General features: G+C 37.6%; 1 long non-coding RNA gene across 1 annotated transcript in view; it reads right to left on the reverse strand.

The window, feature by feature from the left end:
- The window catches only part of LOC100594631, a 41,042-nt gene extending 21,049 nt beyond the window's left edge, over nt 1-19,993 (reverse strand). The window contains exons 1-4 of the long non-coding RNA XR_001113596.2: nt 19,851-19,993; nt 16,819-16,946; nt 15,415-15,599; nt 14,580-14,732 (exon numbers count right to left, since the gene is read on the reverse strand). This is a non-coding gene — a long non-coding RNA (uncharacterized LOC100594631). The remainder of the gene's footprint in view (nt 1-14,579; nt 14,733-15,414; nt 15,600-16,818; nt 16,947-19,850) is intronic.
- Between the last annotated feature and the right edge of the window lie 4,189 nt (nt 19,994-24,182).

Consider the following 24,182-nt stretch of genomic DNA (forward strand, 5'->3'; position numbering starts at 1 on the left):
ATCTAATTAATCTGGTAAATAATTTTTCATTCAACCACATGTTTATTGGGCTCCTGTTATGTACCAGACACAGTTCTAGGTGCTGAGAATACATCAGGAAACAAAACTCATTTCCTGTCCATGTATAGCTTAAATTATAGTGAGGGTAACTGTATTAGTTCATTTTCACACTGCTATAAAGAACTTCCCAAGACTGGGTAATTTATAAAGGAAAGAGGTTTGGTTGACTCACATTTCAGCATGACTGAGGAGGCCTAAGGATACTTACAATCATGGTGGAAGATGAAGGGGAAGAAAGGCATCTTCTTCACAAAGTGGCAGGAAGAAGTGCCGAGCGAAGAGGAAAGAGCCCCTTATAGAACCATCAGATATCATGAGAAGAAATATCACGAGAACAGCAAGGGGGAGACCACTCCCATGATTCAATTACTCCGCCTGGTCTCTCCCTTGACATGTGGGAATTATGGGGACTGTGAAGATTATAATTCAAGATGAGATTTGAGTGGGGACACAAAGTCTAACCCTATCATTAACAGAAACAGAAAAATTCATAAGCAAATAGATAATTTAACTTTAGATGATACTTTGTCATTTGTGTCATCTTAAGTGTGGCTGCTTTTCTTCATGGGATAAAGGTTACGCTTTATTTCTCTGACTCTTGAAAAAAAGGAAAAGACTTTATACCAGAAAGACTCCCTGAAATCATGCTGTTCCTTTATTTACAGTGGAAATGCCCGGTGTCCACAGTGCCCTAAAGAGAGCAGAGAAATTAGCTTTTATAGGAAATGACATTTGGAATATGAGATTTAATCCAACTGAATACAATTATCTCTTTGAACAGTGACCAATAAAAATCAATTCCATTGTGATAATATTTTTATTTGCTCTATTTTAGGGTTGTCCTTAATCACTTGCTCAGACAAAAACAAGTCTCCTGAAAAACTAAAGATTCAAACGGGTAGATATGGCCTCCTGAAAATTACCAAGAAAATAAAATTTTACAAACTATCTACACCACTAAGGATGAATTATATCTGTTAATGCCTGTTTAAAAATAGACTGTTTGAAAGTGACTTTCTTTTTATGAAATAGTCATTGAAAGTCAAGAGAGATATAGTTTTACCAGTTAAGATTTTGAAATAAAAATGGTGTTACATGAAAAATGGATTAAGGAGTTTAAAGAGTTTATGTGGCAAAAATGCAAATATTTAAATTTAAGAAAATTAAGATGAGGAGAAGACATTGTGATCAAGTAGTGTAGGAAATAAGAAATTAAGTCTATAGCTGGATACTAGATTTAAAACAATGTTAAGTAAATACAAACCTGACTAATTTGTCTATGATATTAAAAGAAGGAATTATCTTTAATTTCAGTAGAAATAACATACCAATATAAATTACAGATAGTTTAATCAGATAAAAGGAAGAAATCTGATACTTAGTGCTGGAGTAATTCCCTATTATATGGCATGGAATAAAGTAATAAATTATCACAGACAACACATTTTTTAATCCCAAAATTCAGTTTCCAGTACTTGAAAAGACTTGGAGACAATATCCTTTCATAGGCAGAGGATGATAATAATGGCTTGGAAAAAAGAAAATATAATACAGGAGGCTGCAGAGAAGTCATGAATAAAACCCTCATGGGGAGTATCATAATCAAGTTGAACACAATTGGAAATTCAGATAGAAAAGAAAACCTTTGTAGTAATTTTTTATGTATATTCCTCATCATTGTGCCTTCTAAGTCTATCAAAAGAAATTTCAAATCTCTCATATTTGTGCTGTAAGAGCTAAAAATTCAAATTGATGAAGGTATATTACATTGGTAACTTAAATGTCAAAAGCAGAATCTCCATGAGTGATATGATACTCCAAAATAGTCATTAACTTCATGAGTATCCAGTGACAACTAAATTTTTTTCTAATACACAGTTTAGTTTCTGAAAAATAGAATGTGTATTATAATTTTACAAAACACATTTTGTATTTATATCTAAAAAATGAATTAGTCCTAGGCTATATACTTATAAATACATACTTCATTTACATTACTGCCTAGCAGGATATCTTTGATATTTGACCTTTGTTCACTAAGTGAAATCCAAAAGCTCTCCTTTTCGCGTTATTTCAGGAAAATTTATTATTTCAAGAAAATAATCAGAATCAGAATTTTAATAATTAGCTTTTCAATAATAATCTTTAGTACTGCATAAATAAAAATAAGTAAGGTTGTTATTCCTAACTCCCTAAAATAATACAGAATTTTGCTTTTTTTTAAAGATGGAGTCTCGCTCTGTCACCCAGGCTGGAGTGCAGTGGCGCGATCTCGGCTCACTGCAAGCTCCGCCTCCCAGGTTCACGCCATTCTCCTGCCTCAGCCTCGTGAGTAGCTGGTACTACAGGTGCCCGCCACAACGCCTGGCTAATTTTTTTTGTATTCTTAGCAGAGACGGGGTTTCCCCGTGTTAGCCAGGATGGTCTCCATCTCCTGACCTCGTGATCCGCCCCCCTTGGCCTCTCAAAGTGCTGGGATTACAGGCATGAGCCACCACACCCGGCCAGAATTTTGCTTTTTTTTAAGTAAACTTTAGGAATAAAGCTAATAACCACACTGATGATTTATTACAGAAATAGATACAGTGTATAAACTAACATTATTTTACTTAAATATTATTATTATTATTATTATTTAGAGACAAGGTCTCTCTCTGTTGTCCAGGCTGGAGTGCAGGGCTGTGTTCATTGCTCACTGCAGCCTTAGACTTGAGCTCAAGATAATCTACTTCCTCAGCCTTGTCAGTAGCTAGGAATATAAGCACATGTCACCATGTTCTGCTAATGTGTTTATTTTTTTGTAGAGATAAGGTCTCATTATGTTGCCCAGGCTGCTCTCAAACTCCTGGCCTCAAGTGATCCCCTTGCCTTGGCCTCCCAAAGTGCAGGATGATAGGCACAAACCACTGTACGTGGCCATGATTTTAATAGACAAATAAAAATTATTGAATATATTTATAGTGCATAACATGACGTTTTGAAATATGTATACATTGTAGAATGTCTAATTCAACCTGATTAACTTGGTATACTTGCATTATCTCCCATACTTGTCATTTTTATGTGTTGAGAACACTTAAAATCTACTCTCAGCAGTTCTCAAGTATACAATAAATTAACTAGAGTTACCATGTTGAACTTTTCCCTCCTAACTGGAACTTTATAGTACTCATGAGCCTGGTTTTTTGTTTCTCTTCCGTTTGTTGCAATGTCACCCTTGTTATTGGTCAGAGGATACAAATGTCTTCTCCTCATCATTGTGACAAGGGGAATTAAAAAAAAATTCAGAAAACACTCCATTTATTATTATTTTTTAAACCTTTAAGGGGCAGAAATACTCAAAGGAGAACTGCTGCTCAGCAGAATCACATCGAATGAAATCATAGTTCTATGACTTCTATTAACATGTAAATAAATAACTCTTACATCTAGAGCTCCAGCTCACATTATATTCCTGGACTTGTGACTCATAAATCTTATTAAGTACAGGTATGTGTTATTTCATTTCACTCCACCTTATTGCAATTCACAGATATTGTGTGTTTTACAGATTTAAGGTTTGTGGCAACCCTGTGTTGAGTAAGTCTATTGGAATCATTTTTCAAAGAGCATGTGCTCAGTGTATGTCCTCTTTGTACATTTTGAGAATTCCCTCAATATTTCAGACTTTATTATTATTAATATCTCTTGTAATCTGTAATAAGTGATCTTTGATATTACTATTATAATTGTTTTTGGGCAACATGAAGCATGTCCATGTAAGATATCAAATATAATTAATAAACATTGTATGTGTTCTGACTGCTCCATTGACCAGCTGTTTCCCATCTCTCTCCCTCTCCTTTGGCCTCACTATTCCCTGAGACACAACAATATTGATATTAGGCCAATTAATAACCCTGCAATGGCCTTTAAATGTTTAAGTGAAAGGAAGAGCCAAAAATCTCTCACTTTAAATCAAAAGCTAGAAATGATTAAGCTTGGTGAGGTAGGCATGTTAAATGCTCAAATAAGTCAAAAGCTAGGCCTTTTGTGCCAAACCGTTAGCCAAGCTGTGAATGCATAGGAAAAGTTTTTGAAGGAAAATAAAAGTGTTATCTACACAAATGAAAAGAAAGCCAAACAGCCTTTTCGCTGATAGGACAAACGTTTTAGTGGATGGAATATCAAAGCAGCCACAACATTCCCTTAAGTCAAAGCCGAATCCACAGCAAGACCCTAATTATTTTCAATTCCATGAAGGCTGAGAGAAGTGAGGCAGCTGCAGAAGAAAAGTTGGAAGCTAGCAGAAGCTGGTTCATGATGTTTAAGGAAAGAAATCATCTTCATAACGTAAGAGTGCAAGGTGAAGTAGCAAGCGCTAATGTAGAAGCTGCAGCAAGTTATCCAGAAGATGTAGCTAAGATCATTGATGAAGGTGGCTACACTAAACAACAGATTGTCGGTGTAGATGAAACCGCCTTCTGTTGTATAAATATGCCATCTAGGACTTTCATAGCTAGAGAGAAAATGTCAATGCCTGGCTTCAGAGTCCCAAAGGACAGGCTGACTCTCTTGTTAGGAGCTAATGTAGCTGATGACTTTAAGTTGAAGGCAGTGCTCATTTACCATACAAAAAATTCTACCGCCCTTAAGAATTATGCCAACTCTCTTCTGCCTGTGCTCTATAAATAGAACAACAAAGTCTGGATGACAGCACATTTGTTTATAACATTATTTGCTCAGTATTTTAAGACCACTGTTGAGACCTACTACTAAAAAAAATTTTCAAAAATATTCCTGCTCATTTACAAAGCACCTAGTCACCCAAGAACCCTGATGGAGATGGATAAGGAGATGAATATTGTTTTCATGCCTGTTAACACAACATCCATTCTGTAGCCCATAGATTAACAAGACATTTCAACTTTCTAGTCTTATTATTTAGGAAATATATTCATTGTGCTTTAGCTACAATAGATAGTGTTTTCTGTGATGAAAATGGGAAAAGTAAATTGAAAACCTTCTGGAAAGGATTCACCATTCTAGAAGCCATTAGGTACATTTGTGATTAATGGGGATGATGGGGGTCAAAATATCAATATTAACAGGAGTTTGGAAGAAGTTTATTTCAAACCTCATGGATGACTTTGAGGTGTTCAAGTTTTCAGTGGTGGAAGTCACTGCAGATGTATAAATAGCAAGAGAACTAGAATTTGAAGTGGAGCCTGAAGATTTCACTGAATTGCTGCAATTTCCTGAGGAAACATAAATAGATGAAGGATTTTCTTTTTATAGATGAGCAAAGAAAGTGGTTTCTTGAGGTAAAATCTACTCCTGGTGAAGATGCTGTGAAAATTATGAAATGACAAAAAAGGATTTTGAATATTACATAAACTTAGTGGGTCCAGCAATGGCAGGTTTAGAGAGGCTTTATTCTACTTTTGAAAGAAATTTTACCATGGATACAATGCTGTTAGACAGAACTGCATACTACATAGAAATCTTTCATGAAAAGAAGAGTCAATTGATGCGGGAAACTTTATTGTTTTATTTTAAGCATTTGCCACAGCTGCCCTGACCTTCAACAACCATCACAGTAGTAAGTCAGCAGCCATTAACATCAAGGCAAGACCGTCCACCAGCAACAAGACTACCACTGTCTGAAATCTCAGATGACTACAGGCATTTTTAGCAATAAAGTATTTTTAAATTAAAATGTGTGAGTTATTTTCAGACCTAATGCTATTGCACACAGAAGAGTACCGTATAGCATAAACATAAATTCTATATATACTGGGAAACCAAAACAGAAATTTCTGTGACTTACTTGCTTGCAATCATCACTTTATATAGTGGTCTGGGCCCAAATCCACAATTTTGAGGTACGCCTATATATATATATCTATTTATTTCTAATCTATTCATAAATCCAATTAGGACATCATATTCATTATGTCTCAAACAAAGCATTTTCTTCAGTTTGGTTAAAGTTTTGAGTAACCTGCTTCTCCTCTTTTGTTTCATACTTCAAAAAATGCCATCACCTTCGATCCAGTTCCCTAAACCAGCTCCCAAGAAATTTTATTTGATTTAACCCTCTTTCTTGTTTTAATTTTCCTTAACTTTGTTGAGGTATAATTGACAAATAAAAAGTGTACCTATTTAAGGTGTACAAAGTGGTGTTTTGATATATGTATACATCGTGAAATAATCATCACAATCAAGCTAATTAGCATAACCAGAATCTCACACAGTTACCTTTTGGTGATGAGAACACTTAGGATCTACCCACGTAGGACACTTCAAGGGTACGATACGATATTGTTAGCTATAGTCACCATGCTATAAGCACAGTAGATGTCCATTTCTTGCTCTTTACATTTGATCAAGTCACTCAGTTTTATCAGTGCCATTTATGTACCTTAACTAAATCTCTATCAAAACACCTCATTTTCCCCATTCACTTTTCCACTATCAAAGTTCAGGCTATTATTACTAATTCGAACCTTGGTCATTTTAAAACCTCCAGGATTATCACCATTCCTTCAGTTTTGCCCCTGCTGCCTCCACACAAACTGATTTTTTTTCTTGTGGCTAGAATAATGCTTTTTCTAAACACAAATGTACTGTTTAACTGTACCCCTCTTTTTTAGTAAACCATTGATATCCAAATGCCTTTCAGATCAATTATATAACATGTACTCTATTCAGAGCTCTTGCACACACTGGTTGTTACCTTTCTATATGCATGCTCCTCATTTTTATTCCATTTTTTCCATGTTTCAACCAATCTGAACTTCTTTCAGTTCATCAGTTATGGCATGGTGTCTTAGTTTGAGTTTATCCAAAAGCAGACCTTGAGACAAAGATTTACTTGCATGTTGTCTTGGTTCATCCAGTTTCTTAAAACAAATTACCATGAACTGTTTAGCTTATAAACAATAGAACTTTATTTGTCACAGTTCTGGGAGCTGGGAAGTCCAACATCAATACACCAGCAGATTTGTTGTCTGGTGATGGCCCATTTTATGGTTAAAAATACACAGCGACTTCTCACTGTGTCCTCACATGGTAGGTAGAATGGACAAGGGAGCTATCTGAAGCCTCTTTTATAAGGGCATTAATCTCAATAAGGGGAATGGTTATTTGCCCAAATCTTCACCTTCTAATACCAAGACCTTGGGGATTGAGGTTTTAGTATATACATTTTGAGGGACAAAAACATTCAGACCATCACACATACATTTTAATAGGGAGCTGATATCAGGAATCACCAGTAAGTTAATAGGAAAATGAGACAAAGAAGGAAAGCAGTCAGTAATGGATGGATTAGTGAACATGTTACCACTGTTGGTTTTGAAAGCTTAACCTAACTGTGGAGCTCTGGGGTCCAGTGTAGAACACATGCATTTGAGTTGTCCAGTCTCAGAGGCAAGAGAGCCAGGATACCCATACACTAAATCCTGGGAGGGGGATTAGTTTCTTGGTATTTCCAGCCATTTGCACACAGGCGGAACAGATTCCAGCAACCAGAGATAGTCTCCAGGGAGAAAGATACAGGCTTGGATGCTTGAAAAAGTGTTTCAGGCCATGGAAATTGTAAGGACTTAGGGGACATTGATGGAGGATTCACATAGTCAGCTACGTAACATTTTCATGCCTCTGTGTCTTCCTAAGGCTATCCCATTTGCTTGGGTGCTATCTTGCCCATGCCTTTGATACCTAACTAATTTCTTCTCATTCTTCCTTTGTTAGTTTGGACATAAATTATTCTTTATGCTTTCTTTGGTCCCCCAAATCTGTGCTAGTCACCTCTTCTGGTGACTAGCACAGATTTGGAAAAAAATAAAAAGGTATATACCTTTTTTTCCACTATCTTGGTTAGAATTTATTACACTAACAGGTTAGTGAAGATAATGTCATAAGTAGATACACATAAACATATTGTCATAGAGTTATTGGAAGTGGACAGGTTGTTTATGATTAGAAATATCCAAGAAAGCTCACTGGGAGGCACAATATTTAAATTGATCCTTGGGAATAAAAAAATAAACTTTTAACAAAGACACTGAGGTAGTTCAGGCTTATTGGTGAAATGGTAGACAGAACATTATGACTGGGATACAGGTGTCATAACAAAATGTAGAGGGAGACCCAGTTCCTAATACCAGCATGATAATGTGAGCATACAAGCCATATCAGATTTGGGCCATGTAAATATTTGGTGAGAGAAATTGATGAGTACAACAGCAAAACAATGACAAAGTCACATACATGCATACACAGCAAAGATACCATGTATCTTCATTGTCATAAACATGCTAAGGAAATGGTAGGTGCAGAATTGATCTTTTTAGTTTATATGACTGCTTATTATTCTTCATCAGGCAAACTGTCATGGTGTCCAAAGACTTAAAAGTGAAATGACTTTAAAGAACAAAAAGGTTTTGTTCTATACAAACACATTGGGAATCACTTACTGTAGATCTATATTAGCTCAACTGTTTTAGGCTTTCAGGAATCATAAAACATTAACACATAAAGATCTTATGGTCTCTGATTTATAAAACATGATATTTCATCATATACTTCTACACTGAATGTTTAATTGTATTTATTATGAAAAGATATGATTTTTGTATAATTAAAATCATTTGTATGTGTATAGTAGAAATTTAATTATAACAATTATATTACATAAAGAAAAATATATAAAAAAGAGACAATTAGGTATTTTGCTCAAACGAATTAAATTTTGCTACTATATGTGATACATAATTACCAGTTACTCTTAAAAGCTTTTATTGACAGTGTATGTCTCAAAATAGAATGCAGCCCAAAACTCTAGCCTAGATTGAAGTGTGGTTGTTTTAATACTTAGAGAGGAAAGAACCAAAAATAATGATCTCTTGCCATGTAGTAGAATTAAGTAGAACACATGTGAGTCTCAGGATGTACCTCAGAACTGAGAGAAATACAGGTTCATAAACACATGTGGGAAAGAAGTGCTTCAGCAGAAGGCTGGATGGTGGCTGGGCAGTCAGGTGGATTCAGAGGATGGCTAGGCTTCCCTGGAAATTATCAGCATTTTCTTTGTAAGGGAGCTTGAAATTCTGGGTTTTATACTTAAACTTACTGAGAAATAAGTCCCTGAAGATGCATATTCAGAAAAAAATCAAGAAAGTAAAACTCACGTTCTACATTTGATTTACTTTTAATGTAGAATCTGCAGATTATTATTGGATTCTTTTATTATTATTTTATTTGTTTATAATATTTGGTCTTAGATTATTGATTTATTTTATGAATTTATTTATTTAAAATAGATAGTCTTGATTTTTCCAAGAAACATATAAAACAACTTAAATTATTAAGGCATATGAAAATTGGAAATAAGCAAGTTGTAGAAAGGGAAATTCAGAGGAAATTTAGCCAAAATAACTTCTCTAGAAGATCAGAAGTTGTTACTATAACCAAAGAGAGCTTTTAATCTTTGTGCCCAGGAAGCTAAATCAGAAAAAGAACATTCAAAGCTGTGTGATCTTCAGCAATTTAGTCAAAGTCTTTAAGAACCAGTTTTTTAAGTATGAAAATGGAGTTAATAAAACATCCGTACCACATCTGGTAGTTGTGAGGATAAAATGAGAGAATGTGTGAGTCTTGGCACGTTACATGGGAAATGCCAAAAGCTCAAATATTAGCCTATTTCTTCCTCCTTCTACTCTTTTTCCTTCTCTACTTCTCCTTGCTACTCCTCCTCTGCCTCTTTTTAGCCCATCTTCTTTTTCCTCTTCCCAACTTATTTTATTATTGAGAAAATTTAGTTTTCCTTGGGAGGCCGAGGTGGGCAGATCATGTGGTCAAGGGATCGAGACCATCCTGGCCAACATGGTGAAATCCCCCATCTCTACTAAAAATACAAAAATTAGCTGGGGGTGGTGGCACGCACCTGTAGTCCCAGCTGCTGGGGAGGTTGAGGCAGGAGAATCACTTGAACCCAGGAAGTGGAGGTTACAGTGAGCTGAGATCGTGCCACTGCACTCCATCCTGGCGACAGAGCAAGACTCCATCTCAAGATAATTAATAATAATAATAATGATAATAATAATAATTTTCCAGCAAGAAATGAAAAGAAAAAATATTCATTGAAGAAATATTTTAAATCAGTTAGTATCTAGACACTAGAGATACACCAATAGTAAGGTCTCTGTTTTTATGGAGTTTATATTCTTTGTTACAACAAAAGTCATAATATTGTTTACAAAGGCTTTATGAGGAATACATAAGTTAATGGATGTGCAGGGAACAACACAATACCTAACTGTTGTTATCATTATTAATAACATGAACCTTATCATTATTATCAATATTATACTAGCATTAGTAATTGTAATAATAGTAGTTGTAGAAGTGATCACAGTTGTCATTATAGTCGTTGTAATATATTTATTGTAATACATTCATTGTCATTATATTCATTGTAATAGTCATTTTCATCATTGTAGTGGTCTTTCTAATTTCAACCTCATGAATATTATACCAGTGTACATTTCAGGAATGACTAAAGAGTTAATTGTTGACAAACTATTTCACAAAACTCTAATAATGCTTAGACAGTAACTAACTCTAATGGAAAATTCCAAGTACTAAGCCACTGCCATATGATACTCTTGAGTTTTTACAAGTGGGCACCATTCATGATCTAAATTCTGAAGACTTCCAACAAGAAGGACATATTGGTCACCAGAATGTGTGTGTGTGTGTGTGGTGTGTGTGTGTGTGTGTGTTTCCTTGACTTTGTATAACCAAGGAAAAGGCAGCTTCCTTTACTCCTTGAAAACAGTGATAAGAAGTTGGCCTACATGCGTTATTCCAATAACAGTTAATTTCTGATTACAATTATTTTTATCTTTTACTGACAGCAAATTTATTTCCCATATAATGTTGATTCTCAATTTCCTTTTATATATGATTCCCCCAAATTTAGCTGAGACTGGTTTCTTTGGAAATATTAGTGTCACTAGTTCCCCATGCTCTGTCAAAATGAAACAAAAACAAATAGAAATGACTACTGAACAAATATTCAATATACTATACATGATATACATATTACATATCCACCCCCATGATCCAAATGCCTCCCACCAGGCCCCACCTCCAGCACTGGGGATTATAATTCAACATAAGATTTGGGTGGGGACAAATATTCAAACTATATCAACCTCTGTTCCCGATGTTCTTCCAGGCAGTTCTATGTCCTTACAACCCCAAAGTCCTTCCTTGGACATAATTCTCATTTCTTTGCTTTTCGACCTCTTCCTATTCTTCTTCCAAACTTAATGGTGGCCACCTCAATGCTATCTGAAATGAGAGTTGGGAAGGCCATTGTGTGCATTAAAGGCTGCCTCCGATTGGAGTTATTTAGTTCAACTGCAAAGACTTACTGGACTCCAGTCACTAAAAATCTCTTTCAATCTTATGTGTTGCTATTTGGAGTCTGGTAGCAGCCTGCATTTTCAATGCTGTAGGACTCTGGACCTTTGGATTTTTTCCAGTTGTCTTGGATATCTACTTGAAAGTCAGGCAATACTTGCCTGAACTCCTCTTTTTTTGTAATACTGTGCCAAATAAAGTCAATAGAATTTGACAGTCAGTTACTGTGACTTTTTCCAACTACTTTCCCTGGGATTTACAGAAATCAAGTAGTCCAAATTAAAGGCAATTACTTACCAATGTTTGTCATAGCAAAACAAATATTGCCAGTCTCCTTGCCATATATATACAATATATATGGCATATATATACAATATATATATAATATATAGGTATATATATAAAATACACATATATATATCTCAGGCAGCCTTTAAACATATAAATAAATATATACATGTATATATATATGTTTGGCCAGAAGACTGCAGATATATGTATATGTATATGTATATGTAGATACACACACACACACACACACACACACACACACACACACTTGCCACCCACAAACCAATCACTAAGCCAAGGCCAAGGTGTCTATCTGTATAATAGTTGAGGGTAACATATGCTGCTGAAACAAACCCCCAAACCTCAGAAGCTTAACATGATCAGTTTATTTTTCAGCCACCTAAAGTCCAATAAGTGATGGCTTTCTAATAGTAAACTAAAGACCTACCAAGGTATCTATTATTATTATTATTATTTTTTTTGAGACGGAGTCCAGCTCAATCACCCAGGTTGGAGTCCAGTGGCACGATCTTGGCTCACTGCAACCTCCGCCTCCCGGGTTCACGCCATTCTCCTGCCTCAGCCACCCAGCAGCTGGGACTACAGGCACACGCTGCCTCGCCCAGCTAATTTTTGTATTTTTAGTAGAGACTGGGGTTTCACCGTGTTAGCCAGGATGGTCTCGATCTCCTGACCTTGTGATCCGCCCGCCTTGGCCTCCCAAAGTGCTGGGATTAAAGGCGTGAGCCACCGCGCCCGGCCCAAGGTATCTATTATTTATGTTTTCTACCATTCCCCAGTATAATAAAGTCCTATGAATCTGCCTGTGGGCAAAGGAGAGAGACTGGGGGTCTGTTTGTAGAAAGCTTTTATAACACAGGCCTACAGGTAGTCCACATTAATTTTATCTACATTTTCATTGGTTAGATAAGTTACATGTGGTCATATGTAATTTCAAGAAAGGCTGGGAAATATCTAGCAGTGGCTTTTGGAACAAGAGGAAACATGTTTATGGAACATCTAGACGACCTCTACCACATTTGTCAAAAACAAACTAAAATGTTTAGTCTATTGAAGAAAAATAATTAGAACTTTTCAGTAAGTCTTTTAGTATGACACAGCTCATTATTCTCCTCTGTGCCTGTCTAACCTGTCCTCTTAGAAAGGGACATACTGGGTCAAATTCAGCTGGGAAGCTTTGGGGCCTTGCCTGTCATGGTGGTGAGGAAATTCATGCGAAGGCTGAAGACTGCAGGACTCAGGGTGTTTTAGAACTATTAAAGAATTTTTAAAAATTAAAATCGGCTGGGTGAAGTGGCTCACACCTGTAATCGCAGCACCTTGGGAGGCCGAGGCAGGCAGATCACGAGGTGAGGAGTTTGAGACCAGCCTGGCCCCAACATAGTAAAACCCTGTCTTTATTAAAAATACAAAAAAAAAAAAAAAATTAGCTGGGCACGGCGGCAGGTGCCTGTAATCCCAGCTACTCAGGAGGCTGAGGCGAGGGAATCGCTTGAACCTGAGAAGTGGAGATCTCACCACTGCACTCCAGCCAGAGCTGGAGCTTTTTTTTTTTTAAAAAAAGGAAAATCATGTTGCTTACCCTATCGAGAGATTAATCAAAAGTGGCTGGAAAGAGATATAAAAATAAATTTCAAAAGTCAGATTCTGAAGATATTTAAGATCAAAACAAGATAGTTAGGATGGAAGGAAAAGCAACGCTGGAAAGAGTGGCTGAGATGTTTCCATGAAGTGAAAGTGTGTTTTCCTCAGAATTCTCTAGTTTCTGCTGGGGGTAGGAAAAGAGTTAATGAGAGCTCTGAGATGACCAGTATAACACCAACAGAAAGTGACAGAGTTTTCTGCTCTTTTTATAAACATGAAATAAATCCTCAAAATCTAAAAGGAGAAAATGTCCTCAAATACTAACATTGCTTTTGCTGTCACATATGTCCTGGCTTTGCAGAGGTTAAAAACATGATTGCATAGCAGCTTCCAAGCATGGAAAAAGGAGGTAATCAAATTGGACCACAGCCCAGGGAAACTGTGAGGTCTTACTGAGTACTGCGAGCCAGTGGAAAGAAGCATTTTGAAATGTAAACTGGTGGGGGTGATGGGGTTCAGATACTCTCTGAGACCAGGAACGTCACTGCTCTCCCTGGGAAGCTGCTTTAGGCACAGTGCTCCTTCCTGACTCGGGAAGACTGCTCTACTGGTCTCCTGGAAGTCATATGGGAAACAGGGCGTACCTCCTCATGTTGCATCTTTATTCTAAGCTCACCAGCTATCCGTACAAGATTTCAGAAATCCAGGCAGAGCAGAGTCACTCCCTGAACATGGGCCATGAAACAGCATAAGGAGTGGAAAGAGACTGTGATGGGAATCAGAGGACCTTAACTGAAGACCATGACAATCAGGTCTGGCCAGTGGCCAGTCGCTTGACCACGCTGAGCTTCAGCTGTTCGGTCACTGAAATGGTTACAGGGGATTCCTCAACAGCAGGGATAGTGTTCTACCCCATGTGTCTTCATGCACAGTGTAAGTGCTTCGTAAAAGTCGATAGAATAAACAAAAAGAAAACAAAGCAAGTACATGACCATATACAACACATTTTCATCAATGCTTAAATTACCATGAAATTATTGATAAAAACTTTTAATAAAATTATCATATTCACATTCTTACTAGAAGTCAGTAACTGATTAAACTTGTTCCTGAACAAGGCAGATTCCATGGGGGAAATATCTGTCTACTCGACTACTTATTCTTATCTAAGTCTTGTCTTCCCGTAAAATTACTTAAATCAGACTCACCAGCTCTAGCTGTGTGGCAGGAAACAGGTGCAAGCACTCTGAGTTGGATCAGATCATCTAGGAATTGGAGCTTCTAGCTGAAGAGTAAATCTGTGTGCCTGCTCTTGACACATCCTTCCCCATCTGACAAGTTTTCCTGTCTTCTTCGGTGATCTTTGAGACAGACACCCAGTGACGGAGGAAGAGGAAGTGTGATAGATTCCACCTCCCCTTATAATCTATAGCATATCAGGTTCACAGCCAAATCACCCAACAACCTGTATAACTAGAAGAACACATAGGCTCTGCTCCCAAATATTGGTGAGATAAATATATACACATGAATAAAAATATATATTAATTAGTAAAGAAATGCCAGGCAAAAGACAATGATGGCCTACAAATGTTTGGGACAAAATGTATGTGCTGTGTGTTTGGAGGCAGAGGAGAGTAGAGGACTGGGTTGTCAATAAATGCTTCTGAGATGCTTCAGACTTAATACAGGTATCGACTGATGCTTTGTGTTGGGAAAAATAATACTTGAAAATAATTCTGGGGGCCTTGAGCAAGTGAAAAAGCATAAATGAATGTATAGCACATGCAGGGTGTGGTTGGTCACCAGGTGAGAAATTACATAAGGAGAAGAGTTGTTGATGAGAAAGAGCAGATCAAGTGGGATCAGAATGTCATGTTTTTGTCGGTAATAGGTAGATAGTGATTGATGGCTTTTCAGCAGAGACATAGTATGATCACATTAATGTTTTAGAGAAATTCTTTCAGTTACAGTCCTAGGAAAAGGATTTCACAGGGAAAGAATAGAAGTAGGAAATGAATATAGTTGTGGTATGTAACCTACCTAAGCTCTGGAATTTATTCTTGGACCAAAACATCCTTGGAATCCAAATGGCCAGGTCAAGAAACGTGGTTAAAACATCCTTGCTCATGTTATGAAACAGCTGTCCAGTAATTCCAGTGATGGACCAGAGTCATTACTGGAAGGAGCCTCAGTGGTGATGTTTAGGAAAATTCTTTGCAACCGGTCTGTTTAGCAGTGACAAGGGGCATGATACCGGGAACAAGGATGGCTGTTTGCGAAGTTGTCTAAAAAGGTGATTTTCAGGGTCTGGGAAAAGTTCCTCTAACTCTGGAGTGAATCAGCTGGGTCATGTGGTCATCTGCCACACCAAGCTGGTCTACTGTTGACACACAGACAGGTGCACTCAGTGCTGACTAGAATATATGTGTTTTGCTGTAGTCCTTTGGTGGGTATATAAACACAGCTTGTGCCTGCCTCTTCCTTTTCTATTTCTCATACATGGTTTTGGCTCCAGGTATCTTTTGAATGAATAAACTGGGTCAAGTGAAGGGTATATTGCTGCAATCTGTTAAAGAAAAGCAAATCCTAGTGCCAAGATCAGAAGAAAATTCTGCTGGGGAGTGAGCCAATGTCACTGTCTTTGCTTGGAGAAATGTGGCCAATAATTATATCCAAGCTGTAAAATAGAACTTTTTTCCTTCCTCCAGCTGGCAGAGGGATTTGGACCACATCTGTTAAATATTTATCAGTAGCAGATACTAGTTTATCTTAGTGTTATTTTCTTGCAGAGATCACCAGGATTTTTATCTCATTAAACTAGAAGATATCAGTGAGACCTTATATCTTTTATGGAGACTGGTGTGAGTTGTAGACAGGAGCTAAAGAAAGACTAACCCCCGAGCAGATGCAATTGTGCATATAGTGAGGATACTGCCACTTACTTGCTATTTCAACATTTAATTTTTTTTCCTTAAGCCTCTGGGGTTTGAACTGAATATTGGTAGTCTTCTCCTAAGATTTTGAGAAGGTGACTTAAATGGAACACTTCCTGGAATAATTTATGCTTTATGATACAAGGTCATGGTATTTGTAACTCTTTATAGTCATTGCTTTTGGTGAGAGAAATATAGTAGTGAGCCAAGCTCAACGAGTTCAACATCATGCCTGAATTGTCTGATTTTGTTATAAATTAAACATAAGTGGTATGGCTCCACACTTGATTATTTAAAACCACCATGCTTATCTAACTGATTACGCTTCAAAAACTCCACCTACTTGATTTCTGGCAAGAACATCACATGCAAAAGGAACAACATTTTTCCAATCTGTCCATCTAAATGATTCATCACATTAACTTTTATTGCTGCCAAGCTTTTTCCCAACTGGGAGAATTTACTAACATGGATATGCTGAGGCATGATGGCAAAGGCAAGACCACTGTACCAGAAAGCAGAAAGGCAAAATTCTTGTTGCAGTCCAGTTAAACTCAGCCATGTGTCTCTTCTGAGCCTCAGTTTCTCTTCTCTATACAAGTAGGACAATCAGACCTGCTCTGAAGACTCCACCAGGCTCTTAGGAAGAAAAAATACATTGATGACAAACATGATGATATTGAAAACTACACTGACATTTGATAAGCACTTACTTCTCATTGCTACTGTGCTATAAACTGCAAACATTGATCATTCAAAGCTCTTAAGAAATGTATGAGGAAGGCAGCAAAAGAACTTGATCAAGTACCCATACATGGAAAGCAGCTGTCAATTCCAGAGCTTTGATGAACTCAGCTACTGTAACATGTGAACAGTTTTATAAACTCTACATACAGAGAACAGAATAATTACACAGTTAGAAACCTAAACAACCTTATATATTATTTTGTTAGATACATGTTTGATAGCGATGCAATTAAATATTGAATGTCTATGTAATCCAAGTCCTTAATGAATCAAGAAAATGTCCAGGTTGGGTTCAGGGAGGTAGCATTCAAGTACAGATTTTTTTTCTAAGCAAGGTGCAACAATTTGTTCAATATTGGAAATCTCAATTTGATTCTATTTGTGTGAATAAATACAAAGGCATGTGGAGGAATTTAAACTGCCAAACCTCTAGTTATTATAATATATGCCCCAGACAACTCTATATTTCATCTGTAAAAATGGCAGCAATGATTCTTATTCTACTGTATTGTTATGAACGCCAGCACTTAAGAAAATGAATTTATGTACAACAAGATTGAAATTTCTATCTTACACATGTGGAAACAGGACCAGAGAAGTTGCTGATGGACACAGAGTCCGTGGTAAAGCTGGGATGCTAGTGCAGATCTCCCCATAATTGATTTCCATGGAGATCAAGTCAGTTCAATCCAACAAACATTTATTTTGCCATTATATGACTAGCACAGAACTTATTTCTGGGTTTAAAATAGTGAATGAGACCAAGCTGGACACTGAGACATTAAGCAAGTTAAAAACAGATTGCAGTTTGATGGGGGTGAAGAGGACTGAGAAGTTTTTAAAACACTTTGACCACCATATCTCACATGTAAGGTGTGAATAATAATAATGATAACGAAAACATCCAATTCACAGTGTTTGGGAGAAAGATCAGAAAGATAGAATGTGCAAAAGAAATCATGAATTTCAAAGTCATTTCACCAGTTTTTAAGTAGAGAATGTCCTTCACCCAGTTTTTAAGTAGAGAATGACCTTCATTTTCCTAGAACTCAACATTTTCTTTAGTTGCATATTTCTTGCATATAATTATATTAAAAACTGAAGGGAAAAACACACACATTGCCTGCATAGTCATGTGATGGGTTCAGAGGAACCAGCAGGGAAATGAAATTATGACTCTAATAGAAGAAACTGAAAGATGGATGACCTGATATATTCAGGGGTTATCTCTAGCAAAGATGGGAATCTCATTTGGGTAGTAATTAATTATAGGTGCCTCAACATTTTCATTTGTTATGATTAACTCAGTTTAGGTGATCAATCTTGCTTGTCAGCTCCAATAGATAGGTAGAATTTCCAGTCTGAGATGGAAATTATTTTGATATTAATCAATCCTTACTTGTTCTGAGATGACAGTTTTCCCCTGTTACCAAGTCCTGAAGCTCAATTAGCAGCTTGGACATTTTATGTACTTTCTACATTGGCAAAAGGAAAACCATGTATTATTTCATAAGAATTGAACCTGTTGCAGAGACTAAAGTCAGTGTCTCTCTTCTTTGGCTATGCAAAACCAAACCAAACCAAACAAACAATAACAACAACCACACACACAAAAAAACAAAACAAACAAGAAAAAACACAAAAACCAAACCAAAACAAAAAACTGCTGTAATAGTCTCGGGCCTTTTCTTTACTGCTGGCATTTTCTTTCTTGCTCACGCCCTTCCAGAAACACTGGCTTCCTTGCCCTTCTCCAATACATCAGGCATATTGCTGTCTCCAGTTCTTTGCACTGGCTGTTCCTTCTGTCTGGAATGCCCTTCCTGCACATATCCTTTATAGCTGTGCAGCCTTTTCCTGTAAGTGCTTCCTGTCCTCCTTCCCGCCTCTGTTCCTCCTCCGCAGCCCCGATCACTTTCCCACATACTATGGTGTTTTATTTATTTTTATTTTTTTTTTGGGGGGGGGGTTATTGTAGGTCTACTGCTATCAGCATATAAGTTTGTGAATTCTGGGGCCTCTATCTTTTCTGTTCTCTGCTGAACCCCCAGAGCTGGAACAGTGCCTGCCATGTAAAAGGCACTTCCTACATAGCTTGTGAAAACATGAGTGAGTCTTCACAGTAACTATGCTTTAGCATGTCATTAAAGCCAGTTTCAGTGTTGTAAGAATTAAACCTCCTACGAACATTTCTGGTATTCAGCATACCCATGACTTGCTAAAGACACAAATGAGCACTTAAATATGATTTCCAAGAGATTCTTATTCAATCTCTTGGAAGTTTCATTTTCTTAAATTTTATTGAAAATACTGGGCTGAATTAAAAATTCATAATATTCCCAAAGAAAAGAAAATCTTTGCATTTCTGGGTCAAATAATTACCCTAAAGTCAGTTTACTCATCAATCAATTGCACATCTCTTAGAGAACCTAAAAAGGCATTTTGCTATGTCAAGACTTGAAGAATGGGACCACATCTGTATGCTCGAGATGCTATAGTCCAGCTGCCTTGGAGCACCATTGAGCGTGAAGGAGGTGGTTTGTAGCTGGGAAGTCTGGTCTTAAATACAGTTGCTGCTACAAACACTTTGAATGGTATTAGCCGGGTACCTTTCCTCTCTAAGCCTCAGTATCTCTCTCTATTAAATGGAGCTGGAGATAGTGATAGATAGAAGAACTCTAAGTTCCCTTACAGCAGCAAAATGCTAGATTTTAAATCAAGAGATAATAGAAGGAAAGACATATCTGGCTTTCAGTAAATACTTCTTGGCTTGAAAAACCGAAATCATTATCTCACTGTAGTGGGAACAGGCTCCTGCAGCTGGTGAAAGACAATCCTCCTTCTGCCTGCTGAAGTTGAGCAGGTCTGCTGTAACGACGAACGGATAGCATCAAGATCATTTCCAGGACAATCCTGGATGGAAGATCTAGGGGGGAAGCAAACCCACCTGGTGCTGGATGACAAACACCCTGTTCTTGGGAGGAGGCCTCAGAGGCGCTTTGTAATGTGGCTCTGGCGCCACCTGGTGAATATTCCTAGAATTTTTCCTGTAACTCCAAGGCTACCAGCTACACACAAAACACCCTGCAAAGGATTTATCAATGCATTAAAGCTGTAGTTCAGGGAATGGGAGCAGAATAAAGAGACTATTCTGTCATAAGAACCAGGACAGAATGAAGGTCCAGAATCCCATAGTTTACATTTAAAAATAATCATTCACACAGCAGCTGAGACTAATTCTGGCCAATGTAAAACCTAATTGACCGAGCTGTTCTCTGACTAGTTGAACAAGCTCAATCATTTCAATATCATTTTTATTGGTGATTTTAGTTCACACCAAAAAAAGTTGTAAAACACTTCAGGCTTGAAGCAGTGTTAGGCACTGGCCGTGGAGACAGGGAGTCACACAGTCGCAAGGAGCTTGTATGCAGACGGGCTTTTCACCCAGTAAGTTGAACACAAACCGGAGGACAGCATTTCTCATGTGGGAAGTACAGCGGGAATGTTACAGAAACGTGCCTGTGAAAGTAACTCACTGTGGACCAAGCAGCATTGGGCATAATCAAAAAATCAGAAATGCCTTGGCAGTGACTTTTTGCAAGTCTTCACATTTTGATGATCGAAAGTGAAGAAGGTCATTTACGGTGGAGGGAATTGGCGTAAAAGAGCATGGAGGTCAGTTAGCTCAGGGTGCCCCCCCCCCACATCTGGCTGGGTGTGCAGGATACAAGAGCCAGGGCTAGAAAGTTCAGGAGGGCTCAGGGCAACCTTAACCCTGAATGAAAAGGTTGAACTTTACTGCCTGCTGGGGCGGGGATGAAGTATTGGAAATTCATGAGGCAAAAAGCATGTGATTTCATTGGAAGGAAAAGCTAAGACTTTACAAAAAAAAAAAAAAATCTGTGATCTTTAGATTTAACTCTGGTTAAACTCTGGGAATCTCTAGTTGGGAAGAATATTGATCACACTCACACTAATACTTTCACGTTATTTATTTATTTATTTATTTTCGTGGCAAATATGCTTCTAATGTCATCAGTCCTCCTTGGGAGATATTTGGACATCAAAAGAATAGGTATATATGTGCTTAGTTAGGAGTAAGTCAAATTAAAGTGTGACATTTTTCAGATTTGTGATTTTAAAAAATAACTCCTGTGAGTTTAGCTTTAGAAGAATCAAAGAAATTACTTAGGTAAATAAAAATGCAGTGCTCATACTGAGAAGGATTGTAGGAAGTCTGTTTATCACCTTAAACACAGGCAAGGAAGATTTTCAGCAGAATGAGATTGCTCGGATGTTAGAATGGACACATGAGAATTAAGAACACTGCTTCCATTCAGGGATTTTAAAAAGCCTTCATGGATGACTGGATCAAAAAATCTTTGTCGTTTTAGATTTTGTTACTCTTTGAACGTTAATAATTTTTAAATGTTCTGTGAAAAAGGATACACATTTTTAAAATATATTTAATGTTTCATATTAACAAGTTATCTATGTTTCCCAAATTTGCTTTCAAAAAATAAAATTTTCTGGGCAACATTCTAGATCTCTTGAATGAGGGCGGACTTCCCAGGTGAATTTTATGATCTAGCAATTTGGGAAAGCACACTGGAATTGCCTTCTTAGACTCCTCATCAAACAGCTGACAGTCATCCCCAGAGATGAATAAATGATGGTTCAGAGAGGCTGAGTGGCCTGAGGTCCCTGAACAAGGTACTAACCATTGGGATTCTAGCGTCTGTCTATCTAGGTGATTCCAAAGCCAAACCCTGCCCAATATACATGACTGCCCTGCAAATAAAGATGATTTGACAATTGGGCATCTGTAAATATCTCTCTATACACAGTTCGTTTCTTCCACAGTTCAAAAGTCAGCATCTATATTGGACCAGCGGGAGGTAGGGAAGTTCAAGGGGTGGGCCACTGGCTGTCCTCTCACAGGCAAGGCCAGGTCTTACAACATTTGAAGGCCCAGGGATGTGCATTGGTTTGTCTGGTTAGCTAGTGGATTACAGTGGAAAACCTCCGGCCCCTAGACTTTGCTCATGACTCCCACAGCTGATCTTCAAAGAGCTACAGGAAGAAAGCACCAGCACTTCCACCTCTCAAATCAGAGCATTGATGAAGCAGGCTGATGCTCCCAAGCTGGCATACCCGTGCAACCTGATTTCTTATGACTCACACAATAAAACTGCATGGTTGCCATTTAACAATAGCACTTTTTCAAATCGGATATTCAGTTAATTCTGGTTTGGATTATATCACCCCTGAGAACTACAAGGAATTAACATATCTTTCAAAGATGAGAATAGAAATAAATTAGAATAGGAATGTGTTCTCCACTCTATAGCAACATAGAATGTGTGTTCTCAAAGCTAAGAAAAGACTAGCACGTCTCTATATTACTTGGATTGACTAATGCAGTCTTGCATATCCTGAAGGATCAAATGCAAAGTGTTTAAAATGAATTAATTTGTATGTGATAGACTGAAATTCTTCTCTCCTGCTATAGTTCTGGACAGAACACCCTCAGAGTTGGAGGAGCTGAATTCTGACCAGGTGGCAAGTGATTAGGCAAGTGAAGTTAATGGATTAATTTTTAAGAAAGGAATTATTTGAAAAGCAATCCTACAGAGGACACTTGTTCAGTTCTGAAGCAATCACATCAGTAGACCAAAGGGATAGAAATATGTGTGTGTGTGTGTGTGTGTGTGTATATATTCATGTGTATGTGTGTGTGTGCATATATATACATATATATATATATATATGGCTATATTGCTTAGGTACTCAGTTATGTTGACGTCAATCTGGCTTTGATTCACCGTAATTTCCTTAAAGGATAGTCATTGGAGTCCACATAGAATGAAAGCAGGGAAAGGGCAGGAGCTCAAGGTCAAATTCTTTGCAGAAATCCTTTGTCATGTAAATAATGCAGTGTTACCCTTATCCATGATGGATTTTTGGCTTTTCTGTGGAGGACAGAGGGGAATGCGGAACTGAAAAGGTGGCCCTTCAGCACAAGAGCACTCTCACCGGTTCCACTGCCTGCTGGAACCTCAGCCTGCCCTGACTTTATTTCTCAGACAACCACAGAGTTCAGCGCTGTAGACCCCAAGCTGTTGCCCAGCCCTGCTGTGATATGGTGGAAGGAGCCCCAGGTGGATCTGGTGTTCATTGTGTAACTGGCTATCAGATTTGGATGGGACTTGATGAAAACTTCTTAACCCCTTTGAATGTATTTTCTGATCTATAAAGAAGGGATAATGATGATGATCTCACAGGATTTTGAAGAGGATTTAAAATAATATATGCAATATGTCTGGCAGGGGCCTGATCCAAGGTAGGCACTCAATGTTATGTTTCAATCACACACACACAAGTGTGTGCACACAACACACATACACACACACCTCCAGAAAGACAACAGACTGAGGCTTTCTTCCTCCATTCCCATTGTTATTGTTGCTACTATAACTTTATTCAGTAGATCAGAACACCAGTGTTTCCTCAAGAATTGTGCACCTATTTTCTTATTTCTTATAACTAAGGAAATCAAGGAGGGTGACTCATCTGGGAGAAAAAAGGTATGCGAACAATTGCTAAACCAGAGGGCATTTTTAAGTCATCTGCCTTACTGCTATCTTTTATCAGCAGAGATCTTAACACTTTTATTACTTGTTCTCAGTGATGAGGTTGTAGGGTTTTTTTGTTTGTTTCTTTTTTTTTTTTAATGTCTCCCTTTCTGTATAAAAGTTGTTTCTATTTGAAGACACTCGCAGTGTGGTTGGATGTTCATTGGACATTGGCAAGGTGCATAGCACTTTTCAGATGCTAGCCTTAGGTTGCAGAGGGGAAAGCTTGTAGCAAAGACCCCTATTATCTGTCAAGCAGTCATCAAGCCAAAAGGTAGTGACCAACCTACAATCCTCACTGGTATTTGGGGCCTGTTTGGATGTTGGTTGTATAGCCCTATTTCATTTTTCTTCTACCTGGTTAGAGATATTTTCTATAAAGCCTAGGTCTGTGTGACCTTCCTGGTCTCTTTGCTCTGGATTTCCCCAGAGGTTTGCAGTCTCTTTCCCATCTGCCTGGAATAGGATCCTTCTTGCCCTGCACCTGCTTAGA

The sequence above is a fragment of the Nomascus leucogenys genome, chromosome 19, assembly GCF_006542625.1.
Source record: "Nomascus leucogenys isolate Asia chromosome 19, Asia_NLE_v1, whole genome shotgun sequence".
NCBI classification, from domain to species: Eukaryota; Metazoa; Chordata; class Mammalia; order Primates; family Hylobatidae; genus Nomascus; species Nomascus leucogenys.